Source organism: Lipophrys pholis, assembly GCF_963383615.2.
Source record: "Lipophrys pholis genome assembly, chromosome: 6".
In the NCBI taxonomy this organism is placed as follows: Eukaryota; Metazoa; Chordata; class Actinopteri; order Blenniiformes; family Blenniidae; genus Lipophrys; species Lipophrys pholis.
The window spans coordinates 13090442-13114236 of record NC_137629.1 but is presented as its reverse complement, the minus strand read 5'-3'; positions in this window follow the sequence as shown (position 1 = coordinate 13114236).

The window sequence follows — 23795 nt, the reverse complement described above, 5'->3', positions numbered from 1 at the left end:
CATGTTTCCTCTGTTTATACCCGCTTAGTTTTTAATGTAAACACATTAAAAGACGGAAAATCAGATCAGATTTGAGCTGCTGCTCTTGTGGAGAGAGGTATATCCAAAATACCCATGACTTTTATTAGCTGACTTTTATTATGAAAGAGTTTCAAATCTTCTTTGCACCAATCATTTTTTCAGAATCACATTTTATTTTTGTATTTTAAAATTTTTAACAAATTCAGATTCATTTGCAATATGAGGTATTTTAAAGCAAATATATCAATTTTTTTCTAACAGGCTTTTAATAGAGGGCCTCCATGCTGATGTACTTTATAGGTTTGTAATCTTGTCCCACAGTGCCTAGTTTTTTACTTTATACAGACAAAGTGGGCCACATGGTGGGATCGCAGCATAGAAGTAGAAATAATAAATAGGCGTCTAATCTGAATGTCATTAAGGTTCATGAATGAAAAGGCTTATATGTATATATGCTCTGATTGTACCTCATTTTGATTTAAATTTTAGTATTTAAATTGATGTAGGCTTTAAAGGGGACATATCATGCTAAATCCACTTTTTTAGCCCTTAAATGCATTTTGGTGTATATTTAGAGTGTATAGAAGTACAGAAAAGTTCAAAGTAGTCTCTTCAGGTGCTCCGTTGATATCTTAATATTCTGTTTTGGTCATATTTTGCGATCGGTTTCGATTTTTCTATTCTCTATTACGTTTTTTGAACAATGACGTCACAGTATTCTCAGCGGAACTGCCAAATTAGGACATCGACGTTTCGAGCAATCCGCCATTTTTGTTTCTCGCTGCGATTTTGTAGTCCAACCGAAGTTACGAGAGGATAAGTCGAAATGTTCGGTTGTTGGATGTAGTAACCCACAAGCTTCGTTACACCGTCTCCCAGCATCAGAACCTTTTCCAAGTGCCTGGTTGAGTTTTATTTTTCACAGAAATGTACCCACATCTGTGGGTAAGGTCATTTTTGTGTGCGCGAATCACTTTAAGGACGACTGCTTCAGCAACCTCCGCCAGTATAAAGAAGGATTTGCCGAAAGACTTGGTCTGATTGAGCGGTCAGTTCCTTCTATCTATGGAGACGACGAACAGAGCACTTCGGTAAGCTGTATATAACGCTAAAAAGTGTGATGATAAGACGTCCCTGTCATTGTTTAGTTAGCATTAGCAGTTGCACCGTCTTCATATGTTAGCGCTGTGTGCTCGTTTTAGATTATAATGTAACTTCTGTGTTAAATAGTCGTTGTAATACAGGCAGTATTGTAGTAGTGGGCATGGATGGAGAAGTTAGTGTAAATATAGTAACACACCATTGCGTTACATCCATATGAAGACGTTGTTCTGTAGGTGCATCATCGTCATTTTCATCTCGCTCCGCCGGGTCCGACTCTGGCTCCAACATGTATGGCTGGATGGACAAATCTTCCGTTGTTGACATTTTGTAAATAATGTGTGAATATAAAGTTTCTGCGCCGCTAGATAATTGTATCTGTTCTATCAAACTACAAAGATGGCCGAACAGGGTGACGTTGAACCGAGTGTGACCTCTGCAACCTGGAGAGGAGGAGGGGTATGAAGTGTCTCATTTGCATTTGAAGAGACCGCCCCAAAACGAGTTGCTCTCAGAAGCGCATCAGAAAAGGGGTAGAAAAGGGGCCTGTGGAGCTCTAATAATGAGGAATTCAGACCCAAGCATTGCAGTTTCGCGTTGTATAGACCACAACTGTATGATTTATATGTAAAAAGGAAGGATTTAAAAGCATGATATGTCTCCTTTAAAATAAAGAAAATATACAGTAGCTACTTCCAGTAGTAATTCAAACCAGCAACAAAATGTTTGAACTTGTCCTCGGTTAATATCCTACTTAGTAGATTAACACAGTGTTTAGACATTTTTATGATAGTGGAGTCATTTAAAATGTGACAATGTGTACATCGGCACTCGATGAAATAATAAAATATTAATTTCTCCTCTCTCTCTCTTTCCCTGGTTCTCCTGTATACAGTGTGTGTGTGTGTGTGTGTGTGTGTGTGTGTGTGTGTGTGTGTGTCATCTCTCTCTCTCTCTCTCCTGTGTGTGTATATTACAGTATGTTATTGCCACTTTGTTCATGTAATAATAAGTTCACAACTTTGTTTCCAGACTTACGTTAGATGTTTATTAATTAATGAATTTGTGTTTTTATTATTTTGCTGATCTTGGAGAGAAACAGTTTCACACAAAGCTGAAAGGACGTTATAAAAATAGTCTTTGAATTTAAACATAGACTCTGTGTGTTGAGTCGACACTGATTCAGTAATTTTCCCTGAATAAATATCCATAAGCTTCAGTCTTCAGTAGAAAAACAAGGTGATTATTTGCAATTAATTACAGAAAATTGTGTAATTAATTAGTTGGTTTTTTTTAATCGATTGACAGCACTAAATGCTGTGCAGAAAATCTGCTCTGATGTGAGGCATGGGTCGATTCAGGAAGGAATTAATACAGTCACAAAAAAAAAAAAAAACTTCTAATCTGGGCCGGAAGACTCTTGTGACAGAAGTTATCTCAAATAATTTCTGCCTCAATGTAGATTGCGCTTGGAAATAACGGAAAATCCATTTCTCGTAGCTGCTTCAGGTGGGAGGAGAAGCAACTTTCTTCTCCTAATTATCTGTTTTTATTGATACAATAATCTATCCCTGAAACTAAACTATCACCATGTCAGTGCCCTTAATATCACATTCGCTGTGCTTTACATTAATCTTCTACCTTTTCATCATATCATCTAATATAACATAATATTTGTGCCGTTTGGTTTCCTCACCCAATGCAATCCACAGCCACTCCACAAGTTGACACAAATACTTCAGCGAGCGGTGCGGAAACAGTCTTTCATGTTGGATTCCCCTCTCAGATTGTAGCCGCCTTCTCTGTACGTGAATAAGTTTTGTATGTTTTCCAGAAAGTAGATTGTTCCTTGCCTTATACATAATTTGCACAGTTTTGAATTTTACCAGGTCATGTGACCTTACAAACAGGTTGTTTGTGTATTCCCAGCATCCCACGTTATAAACAATCCTCACTGCTCTTTTTTTGCGAATGTACAACAGTTGTGGGTTTGTATTTTCCCAGACCTCTACACAGTACCCTAAATGTGGTAACATTAGAGAAGTGTACATTGTCTCTGCATCCAGGATGTGCTTTGCTTTGCTCGGAACTCACATGTTTCTTGCCAATTTTGTAAGTACGTGAGTTATGTGTGTTTTCCAGGATAATTTATAATCAATTGAGTTGCTTAATAAGTTTTCACAGACTTGCATAATTTAAACATTATCCATCAGAATTTTTCCCTACTTCTACAGTTGGTGATTAGTAAGTTTAGTTTTGTTCAATGACAATTTATTTGACTCAAACTACATTTTTTAATTTCTGCTGCAACTACCTCCAAAAGCTGTTGTAAATTTTCTCAAGTCATAATACATTTTTTTTTGTATTGTCTGCAAATAGAACGAATGTCGAAACTCTGGCATCTTCACATAGGTCATTTATGTACGATCTGAAATGTTTTGGTCCCAATATTGATCCCTGTTGGACACCGCAGGTGATGTCCTGGGTTCACGACTTATATTCTCTTATTTGCACAAACTGTTGTTGCTTTTGTATAGAACTTTTTAGCCACTTCCAAGCCACTCCTCTGATACCAAGCTTTTCCATTTGATTAAGTCGTAATAAGTCTTTTACAGGTCGATAACTATACAGAATCCTTTTATTTTATTTTTAATAAGTTAAGACATAAAAATTCTACACCTGTTGGGAGGAAACAAGATGAGTGGAGTTTTACTGTGAGTAAGGAGCAGACCACAACACATAGCGCCACCTAGTGTATCGGAATGTGTTCACTAGCTCTGCATCAATCCATTATCTGGGATCTATCGGCCTTCACTTAAAGTGTGAGTTTGACAGATGAAATAAATTCATGAAGCAACATGTAATAACTAATAGAATTGTGATTTTGTTTTTCTCCATCAAATGAATCGGTATTTTAACACATTAATGGCACATTTATGTAATTAATATTTATTTTTGGCACGTTTAGTCCTCCGTGTGTTTGAGCAGGGGGCTGTGGAAATCCGGTGGAAGTCAATCACCTATGTTAATTCCTTTAAGCATGAAATAAATCATATATTTTTCATAGAGTTCGGATTTACTTAGCAGAAAACGTGCTTCCATACAAATGTTTTATAGACCAGTGTAAGTATCAGCTGTTTTCTGATCACGAGGAGATATCCGCAGTACACCTGACCACACTCATTTAAAAGTTGCTTTATGACCTTTCATTTATTCTGTCTCCTGCCAAGTCGGTCTTAATGGCTCCAAAGTTGATTAAGGTCAGGAGTAAGGTAATTGTCTTTTTGGCCTTACAGTAAATAAGGCTGATGGTCGGGACGCAGGTGCGGCCTCTTCGCTCCGCTCAGAGCACTTGATGTGCTTAGTATTGATTCCACTTGCAGTAAGTACACAGGGCCTCTGTAAATCAAGCCTTGTATCAGACTCTTAACCTGCTGCTGGCAAACCGTGTTTGACATGCTAACACTTGTGCAGCCCGATCATATGCCCTGATATGTGATTATGAAGAATCTCGCTGACAGCATTAGGGCAACTTGACAAATGAGCCAGTCTGTCTCACCTTGAATGTGGTGGAATCAATCTTATCTGCATGTTTGCCCAGGAAGACTCTCAAAAAGCAGATCACAGCAGAAGTGCAATACAAATTGGTCTTTCAGGGTCAGAGGCTCATCTCTGTACAATATCTATCAAACCGCCTCAATTGCCAGAAATGCAAATTTCCAGCTGCAGGCGTGGATCATCCTCTGGAAGAGTTTGAAGAGAAAGAGAGGGAGAGAAATCAAGAGGGGAGGAAATGAGAGCAGCGACCTGGGGTCTGCTTTGGTCTTAATCCAGCGTGTAGGCTGACGGTGGAAACAAATCTGCAGCCTTAATCCCTCCACACTGAGGAGGAGTGGGTGTGTGAAGATCCCGCAAGATAACGTGACACAGAATTGGAAAAGACACAGTGTAATGCACAGGACTGCTCATCTCCTCCCACCCAAAATAACATTCCAAAAATAAATAAATAGGAGCACTCAGGATGCTGATCAAAGTAGATTAATTGAAAATTTCACTTTTTCCTGAATCCGTCTTCCAGCCTCAGCACCTCAAGATGAAGCTCCTGTGGCGCTGGAAGATGATAGAGATGTTATATATAGATGTAGAGCAACAGCCTGTTGGCAATAGACACTTGCTATGCTATGCTATGCAATGCTTTAAAGAATTATAATCTGAAAATCATGTTGTGAGCGTGACCAGCTGAGTCTTTGAACACTGACAGGATTGGTCTAACCTCTGTGACACCGCCAGCTGCTTATCCTCACAACTCACGCTGGTCAAAGGAAGAGTCAAATACCCGCTGGGGCATCACTGAGTACCTGGTGTACAGACTGAGGAAGATAGGTCATCTCATGGTGGAAGAGGACCATCTTCACCTTCATCTAACTTGAGATGTGGGTTACGGAGGTGGCTAATGAGGCCAATCTGCGCCCGGAGGGGTTGTGGGACATTGTGGACAGGACCACGGTGCCTGATCAGCAGACGCTGATGTGTTGCTCTTGGAATGATGCTTGGGAGTTGAACGCTTTGTCCTGGCTGTGTCGATGCGCTGAGCTTCGTAGGCTGCAGCTCCCTGGGTGACTGTCCACGCCGGGCTGTTTGGTTCTGGGCCAGTGTCTCCCCAGAGGTGTGGTCAATTCCAAAGTCCTACAGGGAGACTTTCAGAGTGTCCTTGAATCTCTTCTTCTGGCCACCTCGTGAGCGAGCGCATGTCTGCAGTTCTCCATAGAAGATACACTTTGGGTGGCGCTCATCTTGCATTCTGGTGACACGTCCCACCCAGCAGAGTTGTGCCTTGGGAAGCATTGTGAAGATGCTGCACATGTCTGTCCGCTCAAGGATCTCTGTCTGGCGATTTCACCTTTAGTAGCCTGTGAAGGCATTTAGGGTGGAAACGGTCCAGTTTCCTTGGGTCCCTTTGATACACGGTCCAGGATTTACTTGCCTACAGCAGTGTGGTGAGGACTCTAGCTCTGTAGACCTTCAGTTGGGTTGATTGGCTCACACCCTTGTGTTCCCACACCGATGTGCACAGCCGACTAAAGGAACTGCCTTGCATCAGTCTCATCATCGATGTGCACACTGCGAGAGAGGGTGCTGCCCAGGTATGTAAAGTTGTCCACAGCTGTAAGTTTCTGTCCTGATAGCAGGCAGGTGGAGGTGTCAGAACAAGTAGCTGACCTATCCTAAGATAAGATAAAAGATAGATTGATACGTTAAAACAAGACAATATAAAAACATTAATAAAAAAAAAAAAAAGAAATAAGACAAGAAATAAATGATGTCCTTTAGATGAAATCATTTCAAATGGGTGTTGTCTATGTTTAGGACCTAAAAGCAAAGGGAATGAAGAACGAGAGTAGCAATTAGTTTCCCTTTGGGGCACATTATAACGTCTGCCTGAAGGCAGAAGAGAGAAGTCATTTGATCTGGTTGGCTGAATAATCTTTTTCCTTTTTCAACGACTTTTTCCTCCCAGATTGTGCCAAACTCCCTCTGGTGGGTTACATAAGTTTGGAGCACACTGTGCATGATGCACTTGAAGACCACATTTTTCAGTCGATGGTAATGTTGCTCAATCCGATACGACATCCTGCAGGTTGTCCCAGGCCAGCGCAGGCCGTTCCTTCAAGATCAAACCACATCGAGTCTTGGTTTGTCCCGATGAGGAGCCTGCCATGCAGCCTCATTAGATGACTGATTCCTCACAATGTGTTGGAAGAAGAAGCCAAAATCAATGGTGTGGTGTAAGGCTGTAGTGGTGAGGGCTGTGGTGAACACAGTAAAAAGAAGATAAAGAATCTCGCATACTGGAAGGAAATAATAGGCAGGGCTGATTCACAGGAATTTTAAGAGACCATGGAAACACACACACACACACACACACACACACACACACACACACACACACACACACACACACACACGCACGCACACGCATGCAGGCACGCACACAAATACAAATGCACATGAATGATTCATGAGGAAAGGAATTACCGCTCAGCTCTCCTTCTGTTTCCCCATAACCGACCGCTAACTCATGCACTCTAACAACTTACAACACACACACACACACACACACACACACACACACACACACACACACACACACACACTGTGTATGTGTTATTTCAGCGATCCATACTTGTGTGTTTGAGGTTTTTCTTTCTTTTCTTTTTTTTTTCCTTCCTTCCTTCCCTTCATGACTTGCTTGACACTGGCAGGCTGCAAACAGAGATCAGCCGCTCCTCACCCTCCCTTGTTTTACTGCGTTGCATCAGCTCCATAATGTAACACTCTGACACAACATGAGGAAATCTGAGGATGTTAAAGGTCTAAATACAGATGCTGATAGGCTTTTACTGTGCTGGAGTCTGATGTGGATGTAACCTCGGTGTATCTGTCACACGCTGGTGTTGTACTGCTAATAAGGAAGAAATGATGGGAGCACGGATGCAACAAATGGGCGTAAACAGCACAGCAGATCTGATCTTTATGCACTTTGCTCGTGTTTATCTTTCTACGTCTTGTCACTCATCCAGGCAGAGCTTTTGTTCCAGGGTTCATGAAGCTATGAGCGCAGGAATTATTGCTGACATGGACAGATTCAGAGTGATCATGTTAGTCAAGGGAGCTAAATACGCACTTTTTTACTGAATAAACACCTAGAACTACGCTGCTCGTAATGTTTGTGCAACATACACTGATCGCAAATATAAACACAACACTTGCTTTTGTTTCCATTTTGCATGAGCTGAACTCAAAGATCTCTGTACAAAAGATCTATTTATCTCAAACATGGTTTACAAATGTGTCTAAATGTGTGTTAGTGAGCATAAAGGAGAAGTGCTCGCGAACACAGGTTTAGATTTATTTATGAACAATATTTGAGAGAAACAGGCCTTTTCTCTGCATAGATCTTTGAGTAGAGCTCATGCAAAATGGGAACAAATACAAAAGAGTGGCATTTACTGTATATTTGAGTTTAATGTAGTAAATTGCATGTGCACAGCAGCATATGATGTCATGTCAGTGAAACTGAGAAATATAGCTGCTTTCGTCATCATTTACAGGGAACACAGAGGATAAGATCTTAAACCCCCCCCACTTTCAGTCATACAGTACATTTTATTTTAAAATGTGATCTGACATGTATCTAAGTCAAACACACAGCGACACTAGACCTGATGTTTTAAAATCTTACACAAAGCGTGCTAATCTACACTTTCCAATTTTTTGTATTTTGTATTTGATTCATAAAGAATAACATCATTAGTGACCACATCAGCCGTCCTGAAATGTGGGTTTTGCATGCTATGAGCACACATTTCTCACGTGATCTGGGAGGGAAGCCGAACATTTCATGTTTACTAAATGTGCAAAATCAATAGTGTGTATTATTATGTAGTTTCTGTTCGGTCTTCATATACAAAGTCTGCAGCTGTTTTGCACTCAAAACATTACCCTGAAGATTATTTTATAGCATTTAAAAGGTAATCCTTTGACCCCCAGAGTTCACCTACGACTGTGGCTGTACTACCTGATGCCCCCATAAGGATCCTGACCCACATTTTGAGAACCGCCGGTTCAGTCTAACTATTCTAATGGTTGAATCTGTATCCAAATCTGACAATGAACACCCACAGATCTTTGAAACAAAATAACAATAAGGACATCATCATCGTCATCATCATCATCTACAGGGACACTTAAAGTAAGATTAAAACCAGATAAAATAATGGCTACGGATTGACAAAGAGCCATGTCTTCAGGGAACAGGGTTGGAGGAAGTGTGGAGGCTGACTAAAGGTTTTTTTGGTTGGTCAGTTGGGCTGAAGTCAGAATGATGGACAAAACAGACCTGAGTGTGTTGTGGCAAACCTGCAAACACTTCCTCCTCTGCGTTCTCCTCCACCCACTCAGGTCGCTCAGTAAAGACCATCATTTCCCACATGCTCTGGATCTGGAGGTCCTGCGCCGACTATTTCACCTTCTTGTTCTCTTTCGACAGCTGGTTCATCCTCTGGTTCATGGACCTCACCAGTTCATCCTCAGTGTGTCTTACCAGTTCTTCAAACAATCAGATTCAGCAATCAAAATATTCCAAAACTCTTCATATGTTAAAGTTCAAATGCAGTCAGCAGCTTCAGGAAATCCAATGGCTGGAAAAATTCCACCACAATCAGTGGCTGCAGGAATAATTGAGACTATTTTTACATTTCCACAGATTCGTACACCCACTCAGGTTTCTTTAATCACCTGTCCTGCAAAGATGCATGATTAATTTACAGGTTGAACAAATCAAAGCTTTATAGGATTCCATAAACATAGGAAAAAAAAGCTTTACAGCATTTTACATCTATAGAAAACAGCTCATGTACACTGCAAAGCATTTTCTTTACACACCTTGAAGGTGGTATCTCTAGTTTACAGGATCAAGAAGACGTCAAAGTCCCAACATAATCCATAATCCATACACTCATACAGGTTAGAGTCAAGTGGAAAACACAATCCTGGAAAAGCTAGATTTATAGTGTAAACTTACAATGTAAATCTAAATTTACAATGCCATCAATCAACTGAGAAGCTTCTAATTGTCTGAAGATTATCAACACAAAGATTTGCCAACACAAAGCCGTAACACTGAGGGTTCCTTAATGGGCAAGCTAATAGAAGAGATGCAGGGAGACAGCAAATTAAGTCCCCACAGAACACACACTCGAAATGACATACATTAAAAATCAATGCATTCCATAAGCCAGCTTTATTTATGGCACACACAAATGAAAACACCCTCAGTCTCTCACAGTTTTTTATCCCCCCCCCCCAAAAAAAAACCCCACATAGACACACCTTCCATTCATCCATCCATCTATCCATCTTCTACACCACCTATCTTCTTCAAGGTGGCGCTGGAGCCAATCCCAGCTCACTGTGGGTGAGGGCCGGAAACACCTGGCCTGGTCTCTCGTCCACCGCAGGACAAACGCACAGAGACAAACAACAACACACATTCACACCTCGGGATAATTTAGCGTCAACAATTAAGCTCACGTCTATGTTTTTGGACGGTGGGGAATGGGACTACCCTGAGGAAACCCATGCACACATGGAGGGGGGGGAATGTGCAAACTCATAAAGGCCCAAGGTGGTATTTGTACCCACAACATTCTCGCTGTGAGGCGAGAGCGCTAACCACTGCAAACAGGCTCTGGACTAAATAAATCATAGTTACACACACATGAGCTTCCAGACGCAATCCGCTGCCTTCAGGCTGATGTCAACAAGGCAAAGGACGCTAATAAGACCTGGCTCCCAGCATCCTTTGCACCATGAAACCAACACGTTTAGAGGCTAGGTGATGACTCTCTCTCCGTCTCAGACGAGTGTTTGTTCTCCTAAACACCCCCGAGTCCTACTGCTGCCTATGACATTTGGACGGAGCGTAGGCTCTGCTGAGCAGGCAGCACAGATCCAACTCATTCAGACATCTCCACCCCCGAGGTGCTCCGCCGACACCGGAGGTCTGCACACTGCGTCTGCATCGCCGCGCTCTGCAGCATCAGCAACTCGCCAGACATACATCAAACATATTCCACACATAATCGCAAGTGTCTTCACAATAGCCAGCATACACACAGGAACCCCAACGCTGCATTTACACTGCGTCTTCATGCTCAGATCGGTTTTGCGTTTTACATCTGATTTCTTTTTCGGCCGTGCTATTAATCGGATTTTATCAAGTGACCCATATTTGATTCTCACTATTACACTTGCCTACAACGTCAGAAACACTGCACATGCGTACTTGTAGTTTTAAGAAACTTCAGGCTACTTCTGAACCAAACGTTAATTGCAACGTCGTGGATATGTTTGATGCTAATGTCACGGTGCCTGAGAAGTAAACGTCACCAGGATTTCTGGACAAACAGGCAATGAGGCAGAAGATATGATTGTGGCCCTTTTCCTGACACACTTGTTGGTTGGTTTCTGCCTGAGTTTGGTCAGTGTGTCTGTTGCCTTCAGGGGTAATGGGGAATAATAACGCTCCATTCAAAAACACTACCCAATAAAAGCAATTCCATAAAACTTTGGGTTGAAAACACAGCAGGTTACAACACAATAAAGAGATTAAAATATGCAGTGAAATGATCAAAACATGCAAAAAAAAAAACCTCTATCAACACTGATCGTGTCACAAACGTAATGGAAGTTTGCTGTTTAGGGTTTGTTGAGGCTGTTGGCCACGGATTTTTGACATAAAGTCAAAATGTCCTAAACTAAGGTAAAATGGTGTAAGATTGTAAAAGAGTAAAGATATAATGTTCCAAACTAAGAAGTAAATTGATTTCCAAAAAAGTAGGATTTTACAAATATAAATTGAAGCTTTTTTAAATATGAGGACAGAAAACTCAATTTATAAAGAAGTTTTTTTGTTTTTCTTTTGACAACAACGGGCCATAATCTTCTATTCCCATCTGCATTGGTGGGCTAAGAGAGAAAGGCACGGAAAAAAGAAAGAAACTGAAGGCGTTGGAGGTTAAAAGCACAGCAGAAAATAAACAAAAACAAAACTAAATCACAGAAAGATTGTTCCAGTGCAACATCAGACCTGCAGGCTGAAACAATCACTCTCCTTTGTCTCTGTCTCTTCCTTCACTCCATACAGAGCTCGCCATAATCCGCAAGTGACTTCTTAAGAAGGCTTAAAATGAAGGGATTCTCTGTAGTGTGTGAACAGCTCCAGTCCATATCTTTTATGTGCTTTCAGTGAAACTTAGGATCCATTTACAGGTGATATTTCAGTGCACTTCAGTGTTTGGTTTACGTGTAAACGAAGCTCCAAGGCACCAAAAAACGATTCTGTCTGAAAACTCCAGTGGAGTCTTGTAGAGCTCTGACTCTAGGTTTGGATGTATGGAGGTTAACATCACGGTATGTAACAGAAGCGTCATCAGCATCATATGTGTGCGACCTGTGTTTACGTTTTGGCTGCTGTGATGACGATAGATGCTGTTAAAGCAGCGCTGGTGTTTACGATTGTGCAGACACTTTTGGCTTGTTTGTATTTACAGTCACAAAGGCTCTATGATGTGGAGGAGCAGAGGAGGAGCAGGAGGTCAGTCGTTTCACATCAACTCTTCCTCCCACCAGGACCAAGCGTTGCCCGCCAACATCGTCACTGCCGGTTTTGGATCCGACCTGGGCGAACTGCGCGCTGGTGAGAAAAGTTTGGAAATGAACTCATCGTAACACCTTTAGGATGTTGTGGTTATTGTGACTGTCCATTTGTTGTTGTTGTTGTTTTGTTTTTGTTTTTTTCAGGAATCTGACCGACTGGCATCCTCATAGCAGCTCTTAATCAGGTTTTTATGAGGGTTTGTGTAAATGAAAATATTTTGGGAAATTACCTCTTGTGAGCAATGTTGGTTTTCAAAACGTCGAGGGAGCGATATCCATTTTTGTAAATACCCGGCGATGTATAAATGGGGCCTTAAGCTGGATTTATGCCTCTGTCGAGGTGGTCCAGCAGTCTCACACTGATTTATAGTGTCGTTTTCCATGAAGCTGCGACGCAGCACTTTTCAGGCCGCATTGTGCATCTGCTGGTTCTCTGCAGATTAATGAAAAACAGCCATTGTTATTCCCCATCCTAAAATATTAAAAGTTTCTGCCAAGCTCTCCAGATGAGTTCACACTTCCACAAAAAAACCCCCCGACAGAAACAGGTTCACATGATTCTGCACCAAATACCCCCCAGGGGTTGTTTTTGTTGTTTATTGGGGATTCTCCAATATGCAACAGTAACATCATGTAATACACCCACAGCGCCCTCAGAAGAGTAACAGACACAAAACAAACAAACCAATGAATGAATGAATGAATAGAACTACTTCTATTTCTGCTGATTAACGTGCTATAATAGATGAAGTGTGTTTCACCTCTGTGTGAGTCATCACGCCATCGCATGACAGCCGTTTGTTGCTGCATCATTTCCTGCTTCATTCCCATTGGTTGTGAGTCGCTGCAGGAGGCAGAAATCACAGAAATGTCCTAAATTTCTGACACTGTCACATTATGTCCGTGTGCTTTTGGTTATTCTGAGTGAAACTGTATGACTTCAAGACACCAGATGTCATGGTTCCGGGAGGGCAGACCCAAGATGCAGAACACACGAGACCACGTTTGTTAGAATGGTGAAAAATATCAAAAGTTTATTAAACAAGGGGGATCCTTCAGCTCCCAGACAACGACTGCAGAGAAGCTTCTCCACGGTGCCGGATGAGAGAGGATGGCGAGGTCCGGGAGTGCACAGGAAAACAGGAACTGTTGGGAGCTCAGGGATCATCACCAGGGGACAAAACTCTGACGAGAGAGCTGGCACAGACGACTATCCTCACAGGAGTACGGACTGGCGACGACCACTGGCAGCTCCAGGCTTTTAAGGGCGGAGCCGCTGATGAGCCACAGGTGGAACGAGTTATCTTCCCCCACGGCTGCGCCTGCTCTGCTGTCACAATGCGAGGGGGAGGAAGGAACACTACACACAGAACAGAAAGACAACACTCACCAAAACAAACAGAACACAAAACATAAAACATATAACTGCCAGGACCGGACCCACCGAATCCTGACACCAGACCACCGTTTTTAACTCTTATAGGTCATTGTTGACATACGTTTGAGAATGAAAACTGTTTTTGAAGTTCATAAAAAGCAATTGGAACCCAAAACTTAATGAGATGCTGCGGGTTTTGTCAGGGAGCTCATCAATTTGTGGAGTTTGCCAAAAGTGACACTTATAACAAGTAATATTCGACTGAATTATGTTTCTTTCGTTGTTTAAACTTTAACTAAATTTATTTCAGGGAAAGATGTTTTTTTTTTTACTTTCTGACACGTTTTAACTAAGTCTACAGTAATTTACTACTAATTTGTTGCATGAATCGAAAGATAAAGTGATATACTGACCTGCTCACTATGATACATGGAATTTCACATTTTGACATATTCTAAACCTACAAACAGGTGGGTAAGACTTGATTAATCTCTGATGGGAAATGATCTGGTGACAACAGCAAAACGTCAGCATTTCTAAAATACTGAAAAGACTGGAAAAAAATCCTTTAGTGATTAAATTCATTTAAAATGTCTATCTATTACAGCAGTATGCCGAGTGCCTTCATGTCAGACACTGCTCAGATCTAAGCATTAAACCGTCTGATGGCAGCGTGCAGGAAGACTTTCTACACCTGGAAACAGTAAGTCTGCTGATATGCTCTGCAGTTGTCAGATTGAGAGCTCAGACACAAACCTTCATCATCCCAACCATGAAACATCCCACACCTGCCTTATGTAGTTTCTATCTGCAGACGTACGTCTTCCATTGATGTTTTGAAAACACATTTTTGGAAAAAATGTTTTTGTAATTGAGACTGAATCGAAGGTCAGTCTAAAAATGAAATGCTGAAGAAATATATACCAGTCCTGGTTTGTTGACACAAAGCTGGCCTCTGTAATCGTATCCAGAAATCCAGATGTCGTTCCACATTTCCAGGAGTAAAAACTATCCCAATACCTTTGGTAGAAGTGAAGCTGAGTGAATGAATTTCTGTTATAGGAGTGTGATCTTCAGCATGCGGCACCCTTCTGTGCTCATCTCAAATTAAAAGCCATCTGTTGTTCTTCACACAGTTCCCTTCCTGAACTTTCCTTCCTGAAATAATTGTTGCTTATTCTCTGTGGATTTCTCTGAAGGAAAAAGATTCCCTCTTTTTTAGATGAAAGAATTATGGAATTGCAAATACTGTGGAGAGCCACAAATCATTTTCAACACACTGGATTAAAAGCCGGCGCAAAAAAAGTTGAAGCTGTGCGAGAAAGTCGAGCTGTGAGTTTGGACGTAGCCTGAATGCGTGGAGTATTGTCTGGCTCCGGCGTCACAGAGGCAGTTAGTAGAAGCCCTAGTTCTTGAGAGTCCTGCTCGTGGGGAGGTGATGGAGTGGGGCGGTGGGAGGAGACGTCAAAGTGTTCTGAGAACCAGACTTCCAACGGGAAGTGGTGGGCCTGGAGCTGTGTGTGTGTGTGTGTGTGTGTGTGTGTGTGTGTGTGTGTGTGTGTGTGTGTGTGTGTGGGGCTCAGTTCTCCTCCGAAAAATCCTCATTGCAACACAGCGGATGGCTCCGTTTTTACATAATTATGCAAATATTATTTTCTGACACCAGAGGTGCGCTCCCGCTAATGTATTTCCCGCATTAAGCACTTCACACAGTTAAATCAGAGGATGGCTTCTGTCAGATTTCTCCTTTCTTCTGCTGACACATATTAGTTAGTTTACAGTGGAACAGAAAGATAAAGCAGCCAGGAACTTGGCTTTTACCAGATCACTTTCTATTGAATTAGGCTCTGCCTGTGTGTGTGTGTGTGTGTGTGTGTGTGTGTGTGTGTGTGTGTGTGTGTGTGTGTGTGTGTGTGTGTGTGTGTGTGTGTGTGTGTGTGTGTGTGTGTGTGTGTGTGTGTGTGTGTGTGTGTGTGTGTGTGTGTGTGAGCAGTGATGGAAACACATTAGTCTGTAAGTGAACAGCACGGAGAGAAATATTTCCACAGTCTTGAAAATGGGAAACAGATGAGGCCTTGTCAGAAGTGAATATTTCGAAGCAGACATAAGCTCATTGGCAGTCGATCGCAGGGCGCACATGATTCGATTTTCCCCTCTCGCAAAATGATGAACGAGGGAAGGAGCAGGGAGGGGGGGTGTGTGTGAGTGTGTGTGTGTGTGTGTGTGTGTGTAAGTGTGTGTGTGTGTGTGTGTGATGACTATTCTCTTGTTTTTATTCCTACTGACTGAGGCCAACTGATTTTGGCCTGCAGGGTTAAGTTGCAGAAGGAGTAAAGGCTGTTGCCTCTGATAGATTTCTATTATCGAGGAAGAAAGTGCACAGCATGTCGAAACACTGACTGCAGCTGGGAGAATATATCGCTCGGCATGAATGCAAAAAAAGAAAAAGGTTTTAGGAAACTGACACATTTTATAGAACCTGAATCCTTATGTAATCTCACCTGCTGAACTGAGCATTTCTTTACTGTGTACTTTTGTGCACTGAATGACACGTATTTAAAACATGTCATGCCTGTGACGTTTTGGTTGAGGATTGATATAGTTTCGTCTCACTACAGAACAAAGAAACACAGAACCCTGACAGTGAAACCTTCATAAAGGTAGAGCTGATCAGTGTTCACAGTGAAGTGCTCATTGAGTATCGTTTAGTTCATTAAAGATGTTCGTTAACATTTTTCCATTTAAATACACAAGTCGGTTTATCTTCAGGATAAGTAAGTTTTTGCATACGTAGATTTGTAGAGATGGTCTATTCTGTCCTCCTTCCAGTAAGAAAAGAGAACAACTGAGGACAGACTGTAGCCTCGCCGCAGAGGCCTTCCCCTTCTTCTCCATACTGCAGCGACAGAGTATCTTAGAGTCAATATTTGGTGAAGCGTGTTCCACTGTGATGTACTTAGAGAAGAAATGTCAGGTCTCATGCAGGCAGACGGACAGTGTGGCTCCCAGCTGCATCGTGTCAGACTGGACTCTACACTGTCTGTTCAACCACACACTAACTTCAACCTGGAACAGCAAGTCAACCTGACAAGGTACTCTGATTGAAGGTTCAAACAATACAAAAGACCGTCGTCTTCACTCATCCTCTGTACTGCTTCATCAGTTCAGTGTCACCTGGACAGGTGAGCAGGACACACACACACACACACACACACACACACACACACACACACACACACACACACACACACACACACACACACACACACACACACACACACACACACACACACACACACACACACCGTACCGTACCGTCATTAATCAGCATGTGTCTGGACGCCGGGAGGAAATCCGAGATGTAAGAGATTTCCAGTTGTTGACATGCTGGCATGCGGCTCCGTTCTCACATTTCACATGAAGACAGCTGGTTTATTCAGTTTCTGCGCTGCTTTCACACTGCAAGCAAGGACAAGAAAGCTGCTGATCAAGTGGGACAGTATGTAAAGTCAGTCCGTGGCAAGCAGAAGGCCAACACATGGGGAAAAATGATAGAATGGGTGGATGAAAGCCACGGCGGCATAATGGTGGGGGAACAAAATGGGAAAAGCTGGCTGAGGAAGAATCTGGGACAGTCGAATGTGGAGACACTTCAGTGATGGTGGGTCGAATAGTTAGAGAAAGTGAAGGAGGGAGGGGTGGAGGAGAGGGAAAGAGGAGACGGGGCGACAGTGCAAACACTCAGTGACCAGAGCAAGGAAGATGGAGCGAGCAGAGGAGGGCTAAGTTCGTCTAATCCTTCACTCCGGGGAGCAGAGGGAAAGCAGAGAACAGAGATTAGTCGTGAGGGCTAACCCAGGGGACGGTGGAGTGGCCTGCGAGTGGAAATGCATCATGGGTTGTGTGTTTTGGCTCAGAAAGTGAGAGACCATTTATAATTCAGGGTGACTAGTACCACCCGAGGCAGACACTCTCAATCTGGCTTAACTCGCTTTCTCTTTCTTCTTTTCTTCCGCCTCCTCATCCTCTTGTTTTTCCTCGGTTTTTCTGCCCCAGAAGCATCTCACTGTCGCTTTCTGTCTCATTGTTATCTTTGTGTTTGCTTGGCTTTTTGTCTGTTCTTTTTCTTTTACCCCCCCCTCTTCAGAATGAGACTCATTCCCCTCACACTCACTCTGCCTTTCCCCTCCAGTCTGAGCTGAAGAACACAAGCCAGGACATATCCATGTCCTCACACACACACACGAACGCATGCACACACACATGCACACACACATGCACACACACACACACAGCGGTTCCTGGTTGACAGTAAAGGTGCTGAATGTAGCAGAATGAGCAGGGCGTTAAGCTCTGTCATCACTCTCTGGCCTCTGATGAAAAGAAAGAAGAAAATAATAATCCTCTATTGGCCAACTCAACAGAACTTTTAATAGATATCAGTCCTTGCAACAGCCTTTTTTCCCCGGCTGCTATCTCTGATGTGTTTCTTCCTGAATAATTGTACGCTTTTGTATATGTTCTTTCTAATTAAAGATGAAAGTCTGATTCTCAAAGTACAACAATGTCTGACATAAATGAAGAGGCGATGTTGCAGAGTGGGTCATGTTTCTGGGTCAGTGATCAAACTGCAGCAACTTGACCAGGTACAGTTTAGCAGTACAGGGCTTGATTTATCAAAATACTGTCTGAAGTGTGCTAAATACTATGTTCACACCAATAGTTTGCACTTGTTGTTTGTGTGTGTTTGACATGAGCGTATTGCATGCATCAGACCTGTCCACAGGAGATCAACGTGTGAGGAAATCCTTTTTGATTTGCCTGCTTGCATTCATCACACAGTGACTGGGTGATTCTCCATGTGACATGGTGGAGTTGATGGTGTTGCAGAAAGCTATCAAACATATCAGTGTTACAGTGAATAAATCGGAATTTGTCAAAAATGAAAAATAAACAACATGAAGACAATACGATCAGTTACCACGTCCATGCTGTGGAAAAGAATCACTAGAGAAGCGGCCAGGTTTTGCGTCATAGAACAAAGTCGTTCAAATCACATTTGAGCATCATTTTAGTGGCAAATACTGTGTAATTATACTATGAAATCCAAATGTTTTTCATTTAATTTGGAGCCAAAATGTGTTCCATTGGGGAAATATCTGATCACAACTCTACTATAAAAAAAACAACAGTTTTTGTCAGACTTTCAATGATGAAAGTAAGCAAGTAATTGGGAATTCTAACAAAACAGAAAAGTGATCCTGGAGCCAAAAGAGACTTGATCCTTTTGTGGAAATTCCTGCAGTCAGCAAACCTCCACATGACGGATCACAGGCTGCAGCACGGAAAAAAAAAGACATTCCTCATATGACCCGAAGCTCTCGGAGACCACATGTTGGATTCTCAGTGAGGGAGATCACAGGCTGCGTGCCCCTCCAAAGCTAGAGTTGGAGGTTCAAACCCCCCAGTAATGAAGCACCTGCTAACCTGCTGAGCTCAGCTGCCATATGATGACTTTGCTCTACTGGAGCCACTTTTCATGCTCAGGCCACTCCTCTTTCCTCCATCAGCTCCTGAGTCTCAGTTCATCCTCCTTCAGTTCATCCAAGTCCTGAACTCGTATATTCAGTCCTTTAACAGAGGCTAAAATGTCCCAGAGGAGCAGCCGTCACTTAAACTTTTACTGCAGAGAACAGTGCTGGCAAACCTGTGAGTCTTTAACCAGTCTGCTGAAATGTTGCTGATGCTGAAGACCGTCATTTGAACCTGTTTGACTTAATGAAATCGACCAGCTGGACTAGAGGACCAGGGTCACTGTGATTAAACAATGTTAGTGTGCTTCACCAAGCTCTCTCTCTATATCGTGAACATGCGTGTGCTCGTGCGCTCTGTCGGATATGAATGCAAGTTCAATGTGAGCTTATCGACATGGAGTCGACGTGGAGCGCACAGTCGCACAGTCGCACAGTCGCACAGTCGCACAGTCGCACAGTCGCAGCGGCTCAAGTCTCTTCTTTTAAATGCTGTTTTGTATATTTTGTAGTTTTTAGTCTGAGTTTTAGTTTTGCCAACACTTGCCAGCATCTTGTGGACAGTGGCCAGCAGTGTACGCGAAATGTCTTGGATGATTTCCATCATCCACAGTGATGATGAAGAGGGTGAGAGGGATCCTCAGAGCTGAGCTTAGTTCAGATGTGCTGTTTGGAATACGGAGAGTTAGAAGTGACTCCCGTGAGTGACTGACGTCCGTGTGACTCTTGCCCAGGACCAAGCACCCCCCATGAACAAGCTAAGCTTAGAAAACCAAAAACATGAATAATTAATATATTGCTGTAATTACAATAGCACCAGATATGGTGTACAGATCTATGAAGCATAAGTGGTGCAACACATAACAAACAGCATAGGCTTAATTTATTATACATTTATTATCTAATTTCTCAGCTGTGTTTTTATACTTCAATTATTTTTTTGTATTTTCTTTTCTTTTCGAAACAACAAACGGAAACTGTTAGTAGCCTTTGTTTAGTGGTACCTTCAGTCTTCAGCACCTCATTACATCCTCAACACTATTCTTATGTACGGCACAGGCAGAAGAAAGAGACAATGGCTGAAATGGAAACAAAAAGAAAATCAAACTGGAGCAGGAAAACACTTGTGTTGCTGGCAGACAAGGTACATCAGAGCACAGAGATAATGAGGACACATTAGTACCACAGAGACAGGAGCAGACAATGAAGATGTATGACAGTGACTGCGGGCCCAATCAATGCAGCACGACTGTATTTGTGTTCCCCCCCGCTGGTAATAAGTAAAATAGAGAGAGAGAGAGCCCTGTCGTCCTATCAATTGTTCAACTCAAGTAAAAGTAGCAGGCTGACGTGGCTCTCCTCTGAATTACACATTCAGCTTCAGCCCTTTAATTATTCATGGTGACCAGCGCCGTTAAGTATCGTCACCACAGAACATGTGTCAGAAGACACCTTGAGTCTGACTGCTTATACTGATGATCAATATTGATAAATTAGACCCAGACTTCTCATAAATATCACTGGTCAAATCGTGTGACGGGCTCCAGAGTCCGACAAAGCTCCTAGGACACACTGAACTCTGGTCACTGGTGTCTCTTTGTCCACACTTCGGACCATGGAGCGATATAACCAGAGCCTTCTCCTCAGTGGGTGTGTCGCTGAGTGGGGAAAAGCAGTTTGGAACGTAAACGGGTTGATGGTGAGAAGATCCTGGGGGCTGAGTTATACTTCCCTCACACAGTCACCCAGCCAGCCTGGTGTCCTGGATGCCCGGGACCTGCTGGAGGACCAGTAACAGAAACACCTGCACTCAGTGGGCTCACACTGCGGCCTACGTTAGCATCTCCTGATAGCTACACTCTCTGGGGGGTGTGGAGCCCGGTCTCTAACTTGGCACCAGAGGGCATCAACATTAAACATCAACATATTAAATTATAAATGAATGACACGATCAGTGTTGTTTGATGTCTATAGCTTGGGGCTGTTTTTAAATTGCCCATGGCCAGACCTGCTCGATCATTGGCTAAAGTCAGATTATTAACTCTGTTACATCTCTTCTAATTTATCTGTTTGAAAGGAGAACATTGGCTGAAAAGGTTTACATATGCTCATATATATTAGTGAATGAAAATCTAACAGCTTAAAAAAGCACAGTTGCAAGTCCTTTTTGTTGCACAATTCTTAAATGCTTTGAAAGATCAATGTGACTGATATTATACCTGCAGTTGGCTTTGGTTTTCACTAAACTCAGACGAACTGTCATTTCAAGTAAACCAGCCCCAAAACATTCATTTTCGAAAATATGCTAATTAAGCATCTGCTTGTATTTGTTTACAAGTGTGTAAATAAAAGTATCCTCTTAATTAGTTCTCTTTATTCACTATCTGTTTAAAAGTACAATTGTTTTCATCACTGGGGGCCTCTCTCAATCTAAATAAAGGCTAGATTGTTGTAATGTGGTTTATAAATGCAGTTTAAGAAGTTAAGATTGGTTGAAATGGAAGAATAATTAAGAGCTTCACCTAAGAAATCTTCCACCAGCCGCCACTGGTCATAATGTAAAACACATAATGCCATAGTGAATGGTTTCTTTGAGAAAAGGTATTGTTATTGTAATATTTGTATTTTTTTTCTTGATATGGCTCCTTACAACTCAGAAATGTACTTGTTAAACCAACTGGTCTGGAACAAAGTCAGCAAAATCAATGAAAGGAAAAGAAAAAAAGAAACTCCACTATAATTCTAGTTGCACACCACAAACGCTTGTCGTCTTCAGCTTCTGTGATTTTTGTGATGAGATGACGAGTGAACTAAAACATCATTCCTAAAACAATCAGGCGGTGAGCACCTTGCTAAAAATCAAAGAAGAGCAGGGTTCAGGTAAAAGTGCCATTTGATGCACATGATGGCTGGGCTGTGATGCAACGTTATCAAGTTTGAGGTCAATCGGATCATGTCCAGTCTATTTACATTGCACTTCCTGTTTCATGGCGAGCTTGACTGCTGCCACGAACCCAAATGGCCTTTATGACTGACGGTCATCATATCGTTGTGTTGAGAACCGGACTCTGATGCACTGTGTCAACTTTGAGGCTGATCTGACTACGCTCAAGCTGTTTACGCTGCACTTCCTGTTTCATGGGGAAACATCAAACGAGGTCACGGCCACGCCCTAAAATTCTTGTGAGAGATTTTGATAACTTTTGCTTTTCAACCCCTTTTCTATCAAAAGTGCCCAATCTTTCCTATATTTGTCACCCGTCTTGATGAGCATGGGGGGGGGGCAAATATATTCTCCCTCAGAGGTTGAGGGACTTTTTGGGGTGAAAATCTTACTTTGAAAGGCAAATTGCAGACTTCCTGTTGAATTTAGGTCAGGGGTATCGGTGCGTAGTTTTTAGGTCTTGATGAGACGAACAATTGAGCTTCGGTTTGATCTCCCTATGACACTCCTACGGGCCGTGGTGACCGTTTTAGTGTTTCTAGGTGGCGCTGGAGAGCACCTTTTGGAACTCTGGGAGTTCATTTTTACATTTACTTAAGTTTTTCACCAGTCTTGATGAGTGTGCCAAATTTGGTCTACAAAAAGGAAGAAGAAACATTACAAATACAATCGGGTCCTGGCCTCTCTGTCTCGGCCCCTAACAACCCCTCCGGTTTCAGGGTCCTCCTTCACTTTCAGTGCTCAGACCCCAATGGTCTCAGATTTAGAAGTGATGGTTCTTGTCGTCTTATTATCGGTGAAGAAGAGCGAGGGAGTGTTTTTGGAGGGACTCATCAGTCAGGTGTTGGCGTGGTGACGGGGACAGGCTGATGAGGCCCAGAAGAGGCCTGGATGAGGGGATGAGCAGCAGCGTGTGCAGCAGAGAGCCCCAGGCTCTCTGAAGGAACATAAACTCTTCCCTTTAGTGGCTCCAGCTGCATTAACTGTTGATGACCTGCCTCCGTCTGCCTCCTCTCCACACCTGAACACTCGATGAGCTCTCCATCCCCAGAGTCCCACACACACTCACATCTGGAACAAACTCCCAGGAAAGTCACTCCAACTGCTGTTTCTGAAATCAAACTTGGGACTATTTATTTATAGGCTCTGTCCCACTGCACTTCGACAAGGCCGTAATTCTTCTTAACCTCTCTTACATGGTTTTACATGACTTTTATCTTCCACAATGTTGTTTCCAGGTGTGTTTTGTGTCTTTGTGCTCCGTTTGCATTGTGTCTCAGGGCTACCCAGAACAAACAATGCTGTCTGTGTCACAAGAACAACACCAAAACTAACTTAGAAAATCAATATGGGACAAACACAAAGTGCACTCTGTATTTACAAATCCTCTCTTTGCTTTGACAGTCATCACATCTTCAGAAACAGTAAGTTAATGCATTGTTTTAGACCCTTATTTCAAATAAAGCTTTTAAAGTATTTCATGAAGCCGATGATGAATTGAGGAAATTTTACGTAACAGAGATAATAAGCTCTCACAACTTGTTGGGATTTAGCACAAGATGGTCACAAGGAGCTTTTAGAGCTGAATGAAGTCATTGTT